The 18,165-nt window shown below is 42.2% G+C and overlaps 1 protein-coding gene across 4 annotated transcripts in view; it reads right to left on the bottom strand.

The window, feature by feature from the left end:
* Window positions 1–18,165, bottom strand: part of Rnf185 (ring finger protein 185) — a 38,754-nt gene that overhangs the window by 18,273 nt on the left and 2,316 nt on the right. For 2 of the 4 annotated variants that reach the window (XM_040746842.1, XM_040746844.1), the window contains exon 2: window positions 15,170–15,285. The exons of 1 other annotated variant lie outside the window; for it this stretch is intronic. The gene's annotated coding sequence lies outside the window, so the exon portion shown is untranslated. The remainder of the gene's footprint in view (window positions 1–15,169; window positions 15,286–18,165) is intronic. One more of the 4 variants, XM_040746843.1, reaches the window with a different exon arrangement.

Genomic DNA, 18,165 nt, shown 5'->3' with positions numbered 1-18,165 from the left:
CAAAATTAAGATCTAGAGGGTATGGTGACATATGCATGTAATACCAGTTAGTACTTTGGACATTTAGGGAATTGTCAACTGAGAAAAAAAAATAAGCCAAGCTGACAAAGTGGTTTTTTGTTTGTTTTCTTCTTTTGAGACAGGGTCTCTCTGTGTAGTCCAGACTTGCCTGAGTGCTGGGACTCACTTAAAGGTGTGACCACCACATCCAGTCCACTAATTAGGACTATAACCCAGGAAAAACACACTTAAGCAGTCTTAAAATCTGTTCTGAGGTCTTAGAAAATGATATCTTTAAACTGCTACAGGATCAGAGATTTCATCACTTACTTTCTTCTAAGAAACTGACTGGGGGCCGATGAGACTGTTCAGGTGGCAAAAGGAGCTGCTGCTAACCCTGACAATCTGAATTTGACCCCTGGACCCACTTGTTAGAATTAACTCCAGCGAGTTGGCCTCTGACTTCATGGTGCCATGATCAGCATGCCCCCATACATATACACCACACACAATAAACAAGCATATGTAGTTTAAAAATTAAAAAGCAAAGAAAGAAACTGACTGAGTACTGTCTCTGTTTCTAATCAGTGTGAGGAAAGAGTTCAATGGGCAGCTCAGCAGAGGTTAACAATGTTTCCAAGGTCAGCTCCCCTCTTCGGCGGTCTGTTCAGCCTGGTCCAAAGGCTTGGGGTGGGGTAGGGGGTGGGGTGGCAGGATGGGGGTAGGGGTGTGTGTGTCTTAGGTCTAAAGAATGAACTGCTTGTTCCATTTTGTGTCTCAAACTAATGCTCATCTGTTTTGTTTTTCCTTGGCAGAATTATTATTAGTTTTGTTAGGTATGGCTGTACTATGTAACTTTTAAAAAATAACCATCTGGGCTGGAGGGATGTCTCAGTCAGTAAAATACTTGCTATGCAAGCAGTAAGGCCCAAGTTTGATCCATACAACTCATGTAAAATTATCAGGCACAGTGGGATATAATTGCAATCCCAATGCTGGGAAGGATTCCTGGGGTTTGCTGGCCAGTCAACCTAGCCTAATCAGGCCAACTCTGGGTCAGCAAATGTGAGAACCTTAGTAAAAAAAACAAGGCAGACAACTCCTGAAAAGATACACACACACACACACACACACACACACACACACACACACACACACACACACACACACCATTTGTTAGAGATACATAAAAAATATTAAAGAATAGAATACTTGGGATTTACTTTAAAATATTCCAGAATGAGACTAAAGTGTGTGCCAGTAACCCCAGTGCTAAGGGTATGGAGACAGACAGATCCCTAGAGCTCACGGCCACAGTAGTCTAGCTGAATCTGTGGCTTCTGGGTTCAGTGAGAGACCCTGTCTCAAAAAAAAAAAAAAAAAAAAAAAAAAAAAGAAGTGGAGAATGACTGAGAAAGGCACCTGACATCCAACACTAGCCTCCACACACCTGCAATGTGTAATGCAGATGCACGCACACACACACACACACACACACACACACACACACACACACACACACACACACACACTGGGTGGGGGTAAGGGGAAGTAAAAGATGAAACAAGAACAAATAAGTTGGCTATTAGAAATAAATGATGTGCCAGGTCTGCACAGTGAGTTTCAGGATAGCCAGGGATACACTGAGAACCCCCCTCCCAAAGAAAGAAATGAGTTAGGATTATGTAGTATTCTATTTTTATGTATAGAAATTTTTGAAAATTTCTTTCCATAATAAAAGAAATTCTTAAAAAGCCAAAAAGTATATTTATGAACTTCTTTTGAATTAAAAATTAATACATGCAAACACATTCACAAAATGTTCAAGAAGGCAATGCTAATCTATCAATTACTTCTGGTATTTTTGAGGACTAAGAAATTTGAACTTTTATCTTTCTTTCTTTCTTTCTTTTTTTTTTTTAGAGACAGGGTTTCTCTGTTGGAGGCTGTCCCGGAAATACCTCTTGTAAACCAGGCTGGTCTGGAACTCACAGAGATCCACCTGCCTCTGCCTCCCAAGAGCTGGGATTAAAGGCGTGTGCCACCACTGCTCAGCTGAACTTTTATATACTCTTATCCTATTTTAATGTTTTAGAACAAGTCTGTTACTACTTTTAAAATAACTTTAAAAAGGAAGTAAATGTGTGTATTTTACTTTTGTTACATAAATCATAAATTTTAGGACACATCTTTAAATTTTTTTTAAGCTTTACTTTCACTTTCTTTCCAAGACAGAGTTTCTTTTTGTAGTCCTGGCTGTCCTGGAACTTGCTCTGTAGACCAGGATGGCACTGGACTCACAGAGATCCACCTGCCTGTGCCTCCCGAGTGCTGGGATTAAAGGCCTACACCACCACCTGGCCTTTTTAAAAAAATTAATTAATTATTGTGCATTATTTTCCCTGTGTGGTGTCAGGTCCCCTGCAACTGTAGTTACAGACAGTTGTGGGCTGCCATGTGGGTGCTGGGAATTGAACCTGGGTCCTCTGGAAAAACAGTCAGCGCTTTTAACACTTAGGTCATCTCTCCAGACCCTTTGTGTCACGTTTTTAATATATTACTTTTGAAATCAGACCAGTATAGCAGTACTCATAATGTCTACATTTTCCCAATCCTGAAAAGCTCTAAATTCAAGCTGTGACTCTATTACTGACTGGACATGGTTTAAATTTCTTTTCTCTGGAGCTGGGGGTGTATCCCGGTTGGCAAAGTGTCTGCCAAGCATGCATAAAACACTGGTTTTTCATTTCCAGCACCATCTAAAATCAGGCATAGTGGCATACACCTGTAATATCAGAACTTGGGAGGTAGAAGCAGGTGGATCAGAAATTCAAGGTCATTCTTGGCTACACAATAAGTTTGAGGTCAGCCCAGGTTTCCTGACATCTTATCTCAATGAATAAATCAAATAACTAATTTCTTTTGTCCCCTGAAAAGTACAGGTCTACCAAGACCAGTGATCTGGAAGGGAAACCAAAGTGGGAGGGGCTGTTGTCACCTATGGACCACTTATGATGAGCACATTCTACCTGGATCCAACAAAGTTCTGCATGCCTCAATCTACCACTTACAGGTATACAGGAAAAACTGAGGGTAAAGATAGGTGATCCGGTGGGAATAGTCAGGAGACAGCAACAGGCCAGCTCAGAGTTTACAGGATGTAGCAGCCATACAGCAGACCAGATACTGAGAGGGATTATACATGCCAACTCTGAACTCTTATTCTAGTTTCCTTCCCTGGGTCTCATCCCAGTAGGCACTCATATAACTGATGAATGAGTGGGTACAAGCATGCATGACTGGTTTTGATCAACTGCCAGGCTGGCTGCTCACAAACCCGGGGGCAATTCTGTGTTCCAAAGCCACATAGTCATCTCTGAAGCCTTTCCTCTCCTCTACCTCCTCCCTAACCCACATATAACAAGAAATGAGCAGCATCCCTTTGGGGCTATCTACTGAGTACCTACAGAACAAAGGAATGTGGCTACAGCCTATGGGTTCTGTAGGACTGGGGCAGTGTACAGATAATATAGGTCCTGGTTGGCCACACACCAGACAAAGTAAGAAGGAAACAGAGCCTAAGCATTGCTGAGCTGCTAAAATCAGTCCTGGTTCCTACAGAACCTAGAAACAGACCTCACCAAAATAGCAACCTCATTGGGGCTGGTTTTGAACTTCTGGGCTTAAGTGATCCTCTACTTCAACTTCCTCTGTGCTAGACTAAAGGCATGTGCCACTGTACCCAGCCACTCATTACTTCTCATGTGGAGCATCTCCAGTTTTAAATCTATTAATGCTTCTGATCTTACTCCGTTTTACAGTTAAGAGCATCAAGCCAGGGAGGTTAAAGGACACAATTATCAGCACACTTTACATTCTTTTTTTTTTGGGTTTTTACGAGACAGGGTTTCTCTGTATTATTTCGGAGGCTATCGGTCCAGCCTGACCTCGAACTCACAGAGATCCGCCTGCCTCTGCCTCCCGAGTGCTGGGATTAAAGGCGTGCGCCACCAACGCCCGGCTTACACTTTACATTCTTATAGACAGTAAGAATGGGTGCTGGGAACTGAACCTGGGTCTACTGGAAGAACTGCAAGTGCTCGTAACTATGGAGCCAACTCTCCAGCCACAATTTACATTTAAACTTAAATTTCATTTTATGAATATGAGTATTTTGCCTGCATGTATATTTGTGCACCACATGTATGCCTGGTGCCTGCATAGGACAGAAGAAGGCATGCACTGCCATGTGAGTGGTAGTGAATCAAACCCAGATCCTCTGGAAGAGAAGCCAGTGCTCTTAACCATTCATCTTTTCAGCCCCATCAGTTACATTCTTTGAGACAGGGTCTCATTATATAGTCCTGGAACTTACTATGGAGACCAGCCTGGCATCAACTACATTCTTATATGCTACCTCATTAACATGTAGCTTCATGAGATGAAATGCACAGTCTTTGTTTGTCCTCAACTCCTGCTGTAACTTTTGTGCTTTCTGAATGAAATATAGAGCAAACTCATCATTCATCCATCCATTCATGCAGCTAACAATTCTTCACTTACAACTACATGCCACATTTGCTGCTACCAAGTAGAAGTTTCACAAAGAAGAGCAGTACCAAGCTGAGGCTCTGGAATTTAACAGAAGAGCTAAAAGGCACATGCTAAATGATAAGAATCCTAAATAATGACTCCATCAAAATCACCTGAGTTTTGCTATTTTTCCTAAAAAACAGCACCTGTGTGCTGACTGTTTTTGCGTTAATTTGACAAAAGCTAGAGTCATCTAATCAGAGAGACCCTAAATTGAGAAAATGCCTCCATAACCGGCTGTGGGCAAGCCTGTAGAGCATTTTCTTAATGATGAATATAGGCGGGCCCAGCCCTTTGTGGATGGTGCCACCCCTGGGCAGGTGGTCCTGAGTCCTCTAAGAGAGTGACATACACCTTTAATAGATCAAGCTCTGCCTTTAATAAAGCAAGTTCCATGGCCTCTGCTTCAGCTCCTGCTTCGAGGTTCCTGCCTTGACTTTATTTGATGAATGGAAATGTAAGCAAAATAAACCTATTTCTCCCCAAGTTACATTTGGTCATGCAACAAAGACCTTTTCCCAAGATACCTGACTCCCTGGCCCTTTTCAGTGACATTTTCCATACCCTGAAATGATTCTTTCTGTTAGGCAGAGTTTCAGAAATCCAGTTCTAAAAGGGAGATAACTCTACTAAAAGCAAGCAGCAATAACAGTTCTTGAGAGGGATGGAAATTAATCTGTTTTCCAGAAATTACAACTTTCAGGCACTGCAGAGATGTCAGCTATATTTGGGGTGGTGGCCAGATGAGGAGGCCCATGCTTATAATCTCATTTCTTGGGGGACTGAGGCAGAAGAATCACAAGTTAGGAAGCCAGTTTGCAACACACAGTGAATTCAAAGCCAGCCTAGGCTAGACAAAGAGACCCTGTGCCATAAAAAAATCTAAACAAAATGAAACAAACAAACAAAAACCAAAAAACAAAAATAAAACTAACTGGGATGGAGGCAACTCTGTTGAGCTCTCAGACCAGTCCTTACTCTGAGATACAATGAGATATAGATGTATAAATTGTCATTTAGTAAACAAGTACACACCTTGTCTTAAAAAAACATTTCTCAATTTGAGAGGTCTAGGGTGACACGATAATGTAACGCTTAAAGGTGACCAAGTCAGCATCCTCAATTTTTTGGTTCGACTGCCCTGGCTAACCCGAGGAACTGGACAGTGAGAGAATAAAAGAGTTAGTTGACTATCCTTGCAGCAATCATCAATGAACTGACTCCCATTCTTGTGTTCAACTGTTAGGTTCTACAGAACTTTAGGCATTTTGGAATCCATCATCTTCTTATGTGCTCCTTTTCTTCCCCCAGGCCAGTGTTTCTCTGTGTAGACCTGACTGTCCTGGAACTCACACCATAGACCAGGCAGGCCTCAAACTCAGTCAGAGATCAGTCTGCCTCTGCCTCCAAAGTGCGGAATTAAAGCTGTGCACCACGATGCCTGGCTTATGGCTCCTTTTTAATGCTCCACCCCCACAGTTTCTGAGGACAAAATCCAGGTCTTGAGCATGTCAGACAAGCTCTCTACAACTGACTATATTCCAGCTCCTATATCCCTTTTTAACTCTAAAATTTCCAAGCCAAGGTGTACAGAAATATCAAAAAAAGACACCAATCTTCATTTTGAAAATTACAAATCCTGGCATGCTCCCAGCAAAGGGCCTGTTCCTGTGGCACGTATTTGTTCACATGGGAGCTTTCTTCGAGGAGCCTTGGCATGTCTGAGCCTGCCTACACTGATGCTTAGGCTGCTGATGGACCACATGGAGACAGATGAGACTTGCATTCCAAGAATGTCTACGTCACACTCACAGAAGGCTGCAGCGGGAAGAAATAAGTAGGTTGAGTGGAACTTAGGACACATATTAACTAGCTGCAAAATTCAAGAGTCTAAATGTGTTTAAGTCCCAAAGTTAACCCTCAAGAGACCTGCTCCCAAATACAGGACCAAAGACTTGAATGATCTTTTAGGTCTAGGAGGACAAAGAAGGCTGAGCAGATGGCTTCTTTTTCTGGGGAATGCACTGGTCCTGGTTTTTGGTAGCTTGTAATCTCCCTATTTACTCAACCTCCCCTACCTTCTAAATTTTATTTTAAAAGATCTCATTATTTGCCAGACATTCAGGATACAGGGATAGAGGTTTCAGCCTAAGGGTGACAATGACAAGTAACCCAACAAGACAGCCCAGTCTGCTTGGCACTGACAGGTATTCAGAGTGGGTGAGGACAGAGGATACAGACACAGCACAACCGACTGTGCCAAATGCAGTGTAGAAGGAGCCCGGGGAATAGTAAGGAACGCAGCAAGAGCTAGGAAAGAGCAGGGAGGAAGTCCCTCCCCAGAGCCCTTTAGCCTTGGCCTGCTTGCTCATATTCAAACTGAAGTCCACAACCTGAACTCCCCACCCAACCTTCCACTCCCTAGCTAAGTAGACGGGGATATCCAAATGGTAGATTTGGATGTATGCAGATTATACTATGTGATGCAACACTATCCATTATACAATCTTTTATTTTAGTTTGTTTTGTTTGAGACAGGGTCTTGCTACATCACCCTGGCTAACCTGGAACTTGCAGTGATGCTCTTGTCCTTGCCTCTTGAGTACTAGGATTATAAGTATGTGCCACCAGAGGCAGCCCATCACATTTTTTTTTTCCTGAGGTTGAGGGATGTCTGGGGGAGATATCTCAATTGATAGAGTATTTACTTCACAAATATAAGGACTTTAGTTTGATCCCTAGAAAACATGTAAAAATGCTAGGCATAGTGCCTGAGGCTCTCTGGCCAGTTAGTATAGCCTACTTGGAGAGCTCCCGTTAACGAGAGTCCCTGTCTCAAAGGAGGTGGGCAGTATTCCCAAGAATGACACCTAGGTTGTTCTCTGGCCTCCACATGCAAGTACAGACGCCTGCACACATTCAGGGAACACACACACACACACACACACACACACACACACACACACACACAGAAACAATTTTATTATGTGACCCTGGGCTTCACCTGAGCTGAATTCCCAGCCCTCCCTTATACTATCCCAGTCTGTTACACATAGATTAGATTATACTTCCACAGAAATTTCACTTACATGAGGATTTTACTTATATAACATAATGTTAAGTGAAAAAGCAAGATACAAAATTGTGTACAAAGAGCTGATGTGGAAGTGAAAACTTATAAACAGCACTTGGGAGGCAGAAGCATGAGTCTGAGGCTAGCCTGAACAAAACCATTTCTCATAAAACATAACAGTATACAAAGTCAAACATGGTGTGACATGCCTGTAATCTCACAGCTCTTAAAAGGTGGAAGCATTATAAATGTTTCTTTCTTTTTTTTAAGATTATCCTCAACTACAAAGCAAGTTTGAGGCCAGATGCTCCCTACATGAGATCCTGTCTCAATACAAAACCCAAAAGCACCGTATATACAAAACTGAAGATATTCTATGGCCACAAGAGATAAAAACCATGCAAGAAAAAAAACCAAAAATATTATTTGTGGTGGTCTATGGAAAGCAGAACTATGGTCAAAGTTCTTAAGCTTTAAAAAAATTGTTTTGGGAGGCTAGAGAGATGGTTAAGGTATTAAAAGCACTGGTTGCTCTTTCAGAGAACCCGGGTTCAAGTCCCAGCACACACACACACTGGCTCAGGAGATCCAGTGCTTTTTTTTTTTTTTTTCTTCTATCATCTGAAGGCACTGTACATGTGAGCACAGATACACTTAGGCAAATACTTATACAGATAAAAACAAAATCTCAAAGAAAATTTTGAAACAGGGTCTCACTGGCTGGTCTTGAGCTCAGAGCTCCACCCATCTCTGCCTCCCAATGAGGCTATGAAAGAAGTACACCGCCACAGCCGGTTAAAATTTTTAAATTTCATTTGATGTATTTTATGTATGTGTGTGGGAGTCCATAACAAGGCATGCAGGGGAAAGTTGGAAAACAACTTTTACAAGTCAGTACTTTCCTTTCACCATATGCATGCTGGGGATTTGAACTCAGGCCATTAGTCTGGGAGAAGATGTTTTTACCAGCTGAAGTTATCATGACTGCCACAGGGTTGTTCCCCCCCACTCACTCATACTTTCTGCTTTGTTCACAGTAAATACTATATTTAAATTTTTATTAGAGTTATTCAGTTTTGTGTGTGTGTATGTGTATACCCGTCACAAGTGACTTGTATAGGTCAGCATTTTCTCCTCCAATTGTATGGGACCGGAGGATTGAATACAGGTCATCAGGCTTGGCAGCAGGCACCTTTACCCACTGATCCATTTTGACAACCCACATATTAATATCTAGAAAAACAGGGAGTCATTCAAAGTCCTATAACTTCATATTTCAACAGATGACAAAAAGGAAAGCAAGCAGACTAAGAATCATTCACATGAAATTGTGAATGAGTTAGTTTATTCCTCTGAGAAATTTTAGGATCACTATGTAGATCTGACTGTCCTGGAACTCACTACTACATAGACCAAACTAAATCTCTTACAGAGATCTGCTTACTTAGGATTAAAGGCATGAGCTACTACATCTGGTGACATCTTAGCACTTTAAACACACACACACACACACACACACACACACACACACACACACACACACACACACCCCTCACCCTGCACTGGGAAGTAAACTGAGGGCCACACACAAGAGAAAGAGCTCTACCACTGCAACACATCCCTATCCTTTTTTTTTTTTTTTTTTTTACGAGACAGGGTTTTTCTGTATTGTTTTGGAGGCTGTCGGTCCAGCCTGGCCTGGAACTCACAGAGATCCCCCTGCCTCTGCCTCCCCAGTGCTGGGATTAAAGGCATGCGCCACCACCACCCGGCCATCCCTATCCTTTTTAACTGTTTGTTTTGTTTCTCCAGACAGGGTTTCTTGCCAGCCTGGTCTACAGAGCGAGCTCCTTTTTAACATTTGATGTCACTGTTTTGAGACAGAGTCACTTTATAACCTGTATTGTACTAGAGCTCTTAGTGATTCTCTTGCCTCTGTCTCCCAAGTGCTGGAATTACAGACTTAGGCCACCATGCACACAGTTATTCTATTTTCTGAGACAGAGTAAGTCTAAGTTGTACAGACTGATCCTGAACTCATTCTATAGCTCAGATAGACCTTAAACTTGAGATCTTCCTGGCTCTGCCTCCCAAGTAGCTGGGATCGTAGGTCTATGCTACTAGGGTCAGTTCATTTTTTATTTTTATTTCATTTTCATTAAAAAAACATTTTATTTTATATGTGGTTGTTTTGCCTGTATGTATGCCTGTGCACCATGAACATGCACTGTCCTTAGAGATCACAAGAGAGAACTAGAGTTACAGATAACTGTGAGCCAGCATGTGGGTGGGTGATGGGAATTGAACTCAGGTCCTCTAGAAAAGCAGCTGGTGCTCCAGCCCCTTAATGATTTATTTATTACTATTATTATTATTATTATTTGGTTTTTCGAGACAGGGTTTCTCTGTGGCTTTGGAGGCTGTCCTGGAACTCGCTCTTGTAGACCAGGCTGGCCTCGAACTCACAGAGATCTACCTGCCTCTGCCTCCCAAGTGCTGGGATTAAAGGCGTGCGCCACCAACGCCCGGCAATGATTTATTTTTAATACCTTCGGATGCTCAAAAAGAAATGACTCTCCCACCCCTGGAATTCAGTCGCCCTGCTCTCTGACCTGGAGACCAATGGTACTAGATTATGTCTTTAGGATAAATCCTAAAAGTAGAACTGGAGTCAAAGGGTATGTGCATTTGTCATTTTAACAAACCCTCCAGAAATAATGCACTAGTTTGTATTCCTGATAATATGCAAAAGTGCTTTTTCTCCAAGTCCTTGACAATGTTATGTCTTTGGTTTTCAAAAGAGAATGAATACTTTCAAATGAAAAGTAGAGTACCTTTTTATTTAGAAAGATTCAAAATGAAATTCACTGTTGCCTTCACTAATTAGTTATCAGGACCCATGCACTATGATAAAAACAAGAAATACATCAATGTATCAATTTTGCAAGTACAAGTCAAACTTGAGAGGGGAATCCAGAGACAGCTCTGGCTTTTTCATATTTTCTTCCAATATTCTCAATTCAAATGGTGTTTCTCTTGGTGAGGCTCTGTTACAAGGAAATCCTGTCTTAAAAAAACAAAACAAACAAACAAAAGATGAAAAAGGGGGCTGGAGAGGTGGCTCAGTGGCTAAGAGCACTGGTTGCTCTTACAGAGAGCCTGGGTCTAGTTACTAATATCTGCACAGCAGCTCACAAACATCTGTAACTCCAGTTCCAGGGGATCTGACACCCTCTTCCTGCCTCCTCTAGCTCCAGTGCACACGCACGCACACACACATTCACATCCTTGCACACATAAAACACCTGTTGCTGACTAGTGTTTTGTCAACGTGACACAAGCTAGAGTCATTTAAGAAGAGGGAACACCTTAGCTAGGCAGTGGTGGCGCACACCTTTAATCCTAACACTCAGGAGGCAGAGGCAGGTGGATCTCAGAAAGGCCAGCCTGGTCAGAGAGAGAGTTCCAAGACAGGGATGCACAGAGAAACCGTCTCAACCGTCTCAAAAAAAAAAAAAAAAAAAAAAAAAAAGAGGGAACCTCAACTGAAGAGACATTCCCAACTAGACAGGCCTGTGAGCAAGTCTGTAGGACATTCCTTGAATATTGGTACTGGATATGCCCAACCTACAGGGGTAAGTGGTCCTGGATGGTGTGGGAAGCCAGGAAGCACACTCCCCTATGGTTCCTGCTACAGTTCCTAACTCCAGGTTCCTGCCCTGCTGTAGCTCTTGCCCTGACTTCCCTCAGTGATGGAGTGTGACCTGAGAGTTACAAGCTGAAATAAACCCCTTCTCCCCAGGTTGCTTTTGGCTGAGGTATTTTATCACAGACATAGAAACCCTAACTAAGACAATACCCATACACATATTTTTTAGATTCATTTATGAGTGTTTTGCCTGCATATGTGTTCTTATACCACATGTATGTCTGGGGCCCAAAGAGATCAAAAAATGGTATTGGATCCCCTAGGACTAGAGATACAGATGGTTGTGAGCCACCATGTGAGTTCCTGGAATCAAACCCAGGTTCTCTGCAAGATCAGGTGCAATACATCTTTCTAGGCCCCAAAACATTTAATTGAAAGAAAAAAAATAGCTGCAGAGTAGCTCAATGGTAGAGCTTGCACAGCATGAGAGAGGCTCAATCCCTAGCGTTTTAAAATTAAATAAATACAATTTCATAAAAAGCATGCCACAGATGCCTTTGACAGCTGAGTATGAATTTCAGGCCTCACCTATTCTGGAACTTTGCACAAGTTATCTCCTCTCTGTGCATGTCTGTAGCATGGGTCACTACCTTCCATACAAGATAGCTGTCACAGTCACAGAGAAAACAGTACAGGGACTCCATCCAGGTAAGGACTCTGAGTTCAGAGAACAGTACTGTTTACACTCCCTACAGAGCAATAAAATCAGCAGGTGTTACACTGCCACACAGTCACAGCTTCCCTTTCTGACTGAACATGGCTCCTTGAAGGGAGACTGGGAAACTGTCTATACACTGACAGGAGATCCAGAGAAATAAGATTTCCACCTGAAGTGTTGAAGTCAGGGGCATTTGCACTCTTACCATAACTCCCACTAACAGCCTGCCTTGAGGCAAACATTACTACAACACTGTTAGCATCTCCTGGGATGAGTGTTTTGCCTGCACATATAGGCCCAGAGTAGTTAGGTCATTTGCTTGGTCACTGAGCAAGTCAGTGGCACAGCTTCCCAACCCCAAGTCACATGTGTAAAAGATGGTACCTCAGTGACTTGTGCTTGGGTGTTTCCTCACGTCTGTCCCAGCTTCCAGACGCATTACTCAGCACAAGGCTTGGCACCTAAGGAGCACCTCATAAATGTGCATGGTCTGTCAAAGCTGATATCCAAGAGCACACAAACTGTCCAACACAATACAAGACAATCTATTCAACTAAAGTTTTGGAAAATCAGTATCCTACAAGAGCAGTGGTTATTTTGAGACCTAGAACTGTATTATATAGCTGACTCGCTCCTTGCTTTTCAATTGCCGCTCCAGACTCTTTTGATAGGGGTGGGAGGTGCTAGGGATGGAACCCAGGTCTCACAAAGGTCTAGTACTCCCACTGAGCTACACTCCCAGCCTTGGTCCAGACTCGGAAATAGAAAGGGGTAAGTACAGGGACAGACTACAGGGATTTCATGGATACAACCAGAAAATAGTCCAGGTTGTCCAGATTGTCATTTGTGACTGGTGTGTGCGTGCGTGTGTGTGTGTGTGTGTGTGTGTGTGTGTGTGTGCATATGCACTCACAGGGAAGACTAACTATGGAGTTTATTGTGCACCCTTGTAAGACCTAATTCATACATTCAACAGCAAACCTGACATTCAGATACTGTATGTGAATGAATAGGAATTTGGCAATTTTAACTCAAATCAATATAGCTGAGCAATGTTGCACTAGAGAAAAGCACACCAGCTGGGGAAAGATGCCAGTTAAGGGCTGTCACTTTACAGAAAAAAAAAAAAAGCATTTAGAGCCAGAGAACCCAGGCTGAGGCTCATCTTTGCCACTCACTTAGCCAGTGTCCCTCACCTGTAAACAGGGGAGCTCCCACTCCGTTTGCTACAAGAAAAGTTTAGAAGATAAGGAGTGTTTTGCTTCTACTGTCATGCAAGTCAGTAGAACCTCATTAATTCAGATTTTCTCTGAGGTTGAGCTAAAGGCCTCTAAAATATTCTAAACTATTAAAGGAGAATGAATAGGGCTGACAAGAATTAACCAATTAAGGAAAAAAAAACTTTCTAAGAGTTTAATACCACACAAAATAATGACAAAATAATGATCTCATTTCTGTGTTCAAAAGGAGTTCTTGTGATCAAAAACAATAAAGCCTGGCATGACCAGTTGGTAGTGCTTGCTTTGTGCACATGAGAACCCAGGCTAAATTCCCAGAACCCCTCCCCCCAACACACACACAGACACACACAAGCAAGCTGGCCATGATACCATATAGAGGAAAGAAAAGACAGAACCCAGGGCACACTGGCTCCCCAGCTTTGCCTACTTGGTAAGCCACAGGTAAGTGAGACCCTGTCTCAAAGAAAACAAAGGGAGATGGCACTGCGGATAGTGCCTGAAGTTGCCCTGGGCCTTCAAACACCTGCACACAAGCACCTGTGCAAACAGGCATAGGCATACATATGCAATATAAAGCTAAGTACTACTTGGAAAATCTACATCAACTCTTACAAATCAGGCTTGCACCCTAGAGCTTCCTCTATCAGTTGTGTTTACTGCCATTTAGAAAATGCCAACTAGGCTCAATGATAAAAAATAAGCCTGACAAGATCTGTTTCCTGGCCCCAAGGAGTCTATGGCTAAGTCTGGATTTAACTTTTATGTAACAGTAACAAATTTCCTCACACTACAATGTATCTTTGATCCACTTTCATATTCAAAGGGTTGTCTATCTTTACAAACCCACCAGGCACTTCTAAGGAACAGCTGGTAAAGTAAAAACTAGTTTGTCAGCTGTTACAGAGACCACCCAGGGAATCAACCCAGCAACTAGTCCTAGAACAGAATAGCCAACTCGGATTAATAATCACAGAAATCAGCTTCAGTATGTCCCAAGGTCACCTGGAGGACAAGGGCTCCACACTCAAGTACTGTGTGTACACCAAGTAAATGAAGAGGTGGACCCATGTGTTATTCAGCAGATGTGAAAAAGCAAAAGTAGGGTCCATGTGGAAAGTGAACCATTCTAGAGAGAAACAGTGATGATGCGTCTGTAGTATCAATGTTCTTAAAAATGACTAGGATGGTAATTTGATTATATGTATTTTTTGTGATTAGAAAAAAAAATAAACTGGCCCAGCACTCGGGAGGCAGAGGCAGGAGGATCTCTGTGAGTTCGAGGCCGGGCTGGACCAACAGCCTCCAAAACAATACAGAGAAACCCTGTCTCGTAAAACCAAAAAAAAAAAAAAAAAAAAAGACAAAAAACAAAACAAAAAAACCAAACTTGGTAGCCAGGTGGTGAAACTGGGTAGCCAGGTGGTGGCACACACCTTTAGTTCCAGCACTTGGGAAGCAGAGCAAGGTGAGTTCGAGGCCACTCTGGTCTATAGAGCTACTTCTAGGATAGCCAGGGTTACACAGAGAAACCCCATCCAAAAACAAAACAAAACAACAAAACAACTCTGTCAGGTGTGGTGGAGCATACCTGGAATCTCTGCACTTAGGAAGTAGAGGCAGAAAGGATACGGAGTTCAAGGCCACCCTTGGCTATGAGTCCCCATTTCAAAACAAACAAACAAACAATATTTCATCATAAACAAATCCAAACCACAGTTCTACCCCACCGATCATATGCTTGAGTGGTTATTAGAGCCATTAAGCCTGTACAATGACGTTTGCTGACTTATTAAGTGAACAGTTAAGGAAATGGAAATTCATTCAGACATTACAAGTAATTACAAAGAAACTAAGAAGAACACAAAGACACGAACATTAAGATGTTAACAGGTTACCTGCTAATAGCTGGTACCAGTTACCTGGGAACTGAAGCAGGAAGATCCATTGAGGCCAGGAGTTTGAGACTGGCCTAAGCAACCCAGTAAGCTCCAATCTCAAATAATGATGATAACTGGGAAAAAGTGGAATACAGAACTATGTGTAACAACTGATTTAACCATAAAAATGCACCCAATGGTGAACCAGGGTGATGGCTAAATGGGTAAAAGCCTTTGCTGGATAAGCATAACAACCCATGTTTGACTCCCCAGAATTCATGGAAGACCAGACACTGTAACAAAAGTGTCCATAAGCCCAACGCTCTTACAAAGAAAAGACAGGAGGACTTTTGAAAACTCATGGACCACCTAGCCTGACCCCTGCGCTTGCGTTTGCTCTCTCTCTCTCTCTCTCTCTCTCTCTCTCTCTCTCTCTCTCTCTCTCTCTCTCTCTCTCTCTCTCACACACACACACACACACACACACACACACACACACCTGTGCTGTACCCAGTGATAAGAAACAAGGACATAAGAGCAACTACAACAAAGGTTCTCTTTATATGATACAGGGATGACAAGGTGGGTAAGAAGGATACTTTTCTAAAATTTCTAAAGTAAGTAATCTTCAATGATTTAAATGACTAGGGTATTTGTTTTAATATTCATGATGGTATGGATAGAGCCAAAGGCTATGGAGTCAGAAGCAGCATGGTAAGCCAGCATTTCTGGAACCCCAAGCCTCCATCTGCTCTAAGTACCTCAAAACACCATGCACCCATCCTCTCTGCCTGTGACAGACACAAGGATCGCCACATGCTCTTACCACATTTTGGGTGACGCTATTTTTCTGGGCACAAGTAGTACCTCTTTCACAGGAACAAGGTTGCTCAAATCAGCAGTGGCTGGAGTTGCACCAACCTCTGCATGATCAGCAGTCTAAAATGGACATCTTTTTTTTTTTTTTGGTTTTTCGAGACAGGGTTTCTCTGTGGCTTTGGAGGCTGTCCTGGAACTCACTTGGTAGTCCAGGCTGGTCTCGAACTCACAGAGATCCGCCTGCCTCTGCCTCCCGGGTGCTGGGATTAAAGGCGTAAAATGTACATCTTTATTCTGTGCTTTAGAATGTCCAAATTGCCAGGTGGTGGTGGTGCACACCTTTAATTCCAGCACCCGGGAGGCAGAGGCAGGCGGATCTCTGTGAGTTCGAGACCAGCCTGGACTACCAAGTGAGTTCCAGGTCAGACAGGACTGTTAAACAGAGAAATCCTGACTTGAAAACAACAACAACAACAACAAAAAACCCTACAGATGTCAAAATCAAATTTCCTTCAGATAAGGAAGTTACTGGCATGTCTCCATTGTGCCATTCAGTTCATTCTGAGTCACTTCCAGGGCTGTCAGAGACTACAAATACTCTGACTATTGGACAAGTAACCCAATTATAGAATGGGTAAAGGAACTGAATGAATATTCTTCCAATAAAATGTACAGATGAATGGGTCAAAAGAGATAGCTTAGTAGGTAAGGGTGTCTACAAGATGTACAAATGATGGCAAGTACATGTAAATATGTTCAATACTATCAGTCATGAGGGAAATGTAAATCAATAACATAATGAGATAACCCTTCATACCTGGAAGGGTGTGTGTATGCATATATGTATATTTTGTTTAGCTGGTTGGTTTTGTGATTTTGAGACAGGGTTTCACCATGAAGTTCTGGCTGTCCTGAAACACAAAAAAAAGACTCACAGAGATCTCCCTGCCTCAAGTGCTGGAATTATTCTTAGATAGGACAGGGGATGGGGGGGTGGGGGGTGGGGGATGTTGGCTCAGTTGGTAAGTGCTGCTGCACAAGTATTAGGACCTGAGTTCAGATTCCTAGCACTCATGTAAAAGCTAGGTAAGGCAACACTTATCTGTAACTTAGCACTGAGGGCTGGGAGAAGAGACAGGCAGATGCTAGGAGCTTGCTAACCAGTCAGCTGAGCTCTAGATTCTGCCAGACTCTGTTTCAAAATTAAAAAGTAGGTAATGAGTAAATAACTAAATCAGAAAGCAAACAAGTACCTTCACATATATACAGCCCCCAAACACAAGAAACTTAAAAGCCAGACAAGCATAACAATATATATCAGCAATTGGACCAGCCTAAACAGGAGGGGGGGGAGGGTAGTCATTCTTGGCTCAGAGGCTATGCAAAAAAACACCCATTGGGCTAGATTTGGCCTATAGGCCAAAGTTTTTAGGTCAGGATTTTTCAATGTGTGTTTCAATTTTAAAAATACATAAAAATAACCCCCTGTGGTAGCATACACTAGTAATCCCAGTACTTGGAAGGCAGAAGCAGGAAAGTTTGAAGTTACCCTGGCTATTACAAAGCAAAACTCCGTAATAAGGATTTAAAAAAGGAGGTTTTACACCAAATAAGTTTGGTAACACTAAACTAAAGCAAAACATGTTATTATGATAGCTTATTATAAGCCTATGTTTTTATTCTGAGAACTCTCTGCCTTTAATGTAGTACTTACGCTAAGACACTAATAAAGGATAATGGGGAGTAGCTTTTCCTAAACTCATTTTTTCACCATCAGATTCCTTCTCACAGGCGTCAAACAGTGGCCAGTAGAATACACTTACTAAAGATCAATCTGATGTCTCTTTAAAACCAAACTCCCAAATCAAGTTTTAAAAACTCCAACAAATTAAGAGCAAGTTCCTCCACACTGAGATGGCAATTGAGTCTAAGGTCTTATAGTCTTGAATGTCATGTAACAACTGAATGATCATTTCACACTTTAAAAAATTTTTTTTTGAGAAACATAAACAACAGGAAAACAGGCAGGAACTTCTGGTTCAAATCCAACTTTTGTTTTGTGTAAGAATCATCGGCAGAATTGGATCATAATATGGAATCTTTGCTTCTCTTCTCAAGACAACATAAACACTGTGTGTGTGTGTGTGTGTGTGTGTGTAAAACAGCCCTGGCTGTCCTGGAACTCACCTCCAAGT

This window comes from Mesocricetus auratus, unplaced genomic scaffold (genome assembly GCF_017639785.1).
Source record: "Mesocricetus auratus isolate SY011 unplaced genomic scaffold, BCM_Maur_2.0 Super-Scaffold_100006, whole genome shotgun sequence".
NCBI lineage: Eukaryota > Metazoa > Chordata > Mammalia > Rodentia > Cricetidae > Mesocricetus > Mesocricetus auratus.
The sequence above is the reverse complement of the archived record's forward strand: the minus strand, read 5'-3'. Positions and strand labels throughout refer to the sequence as shown.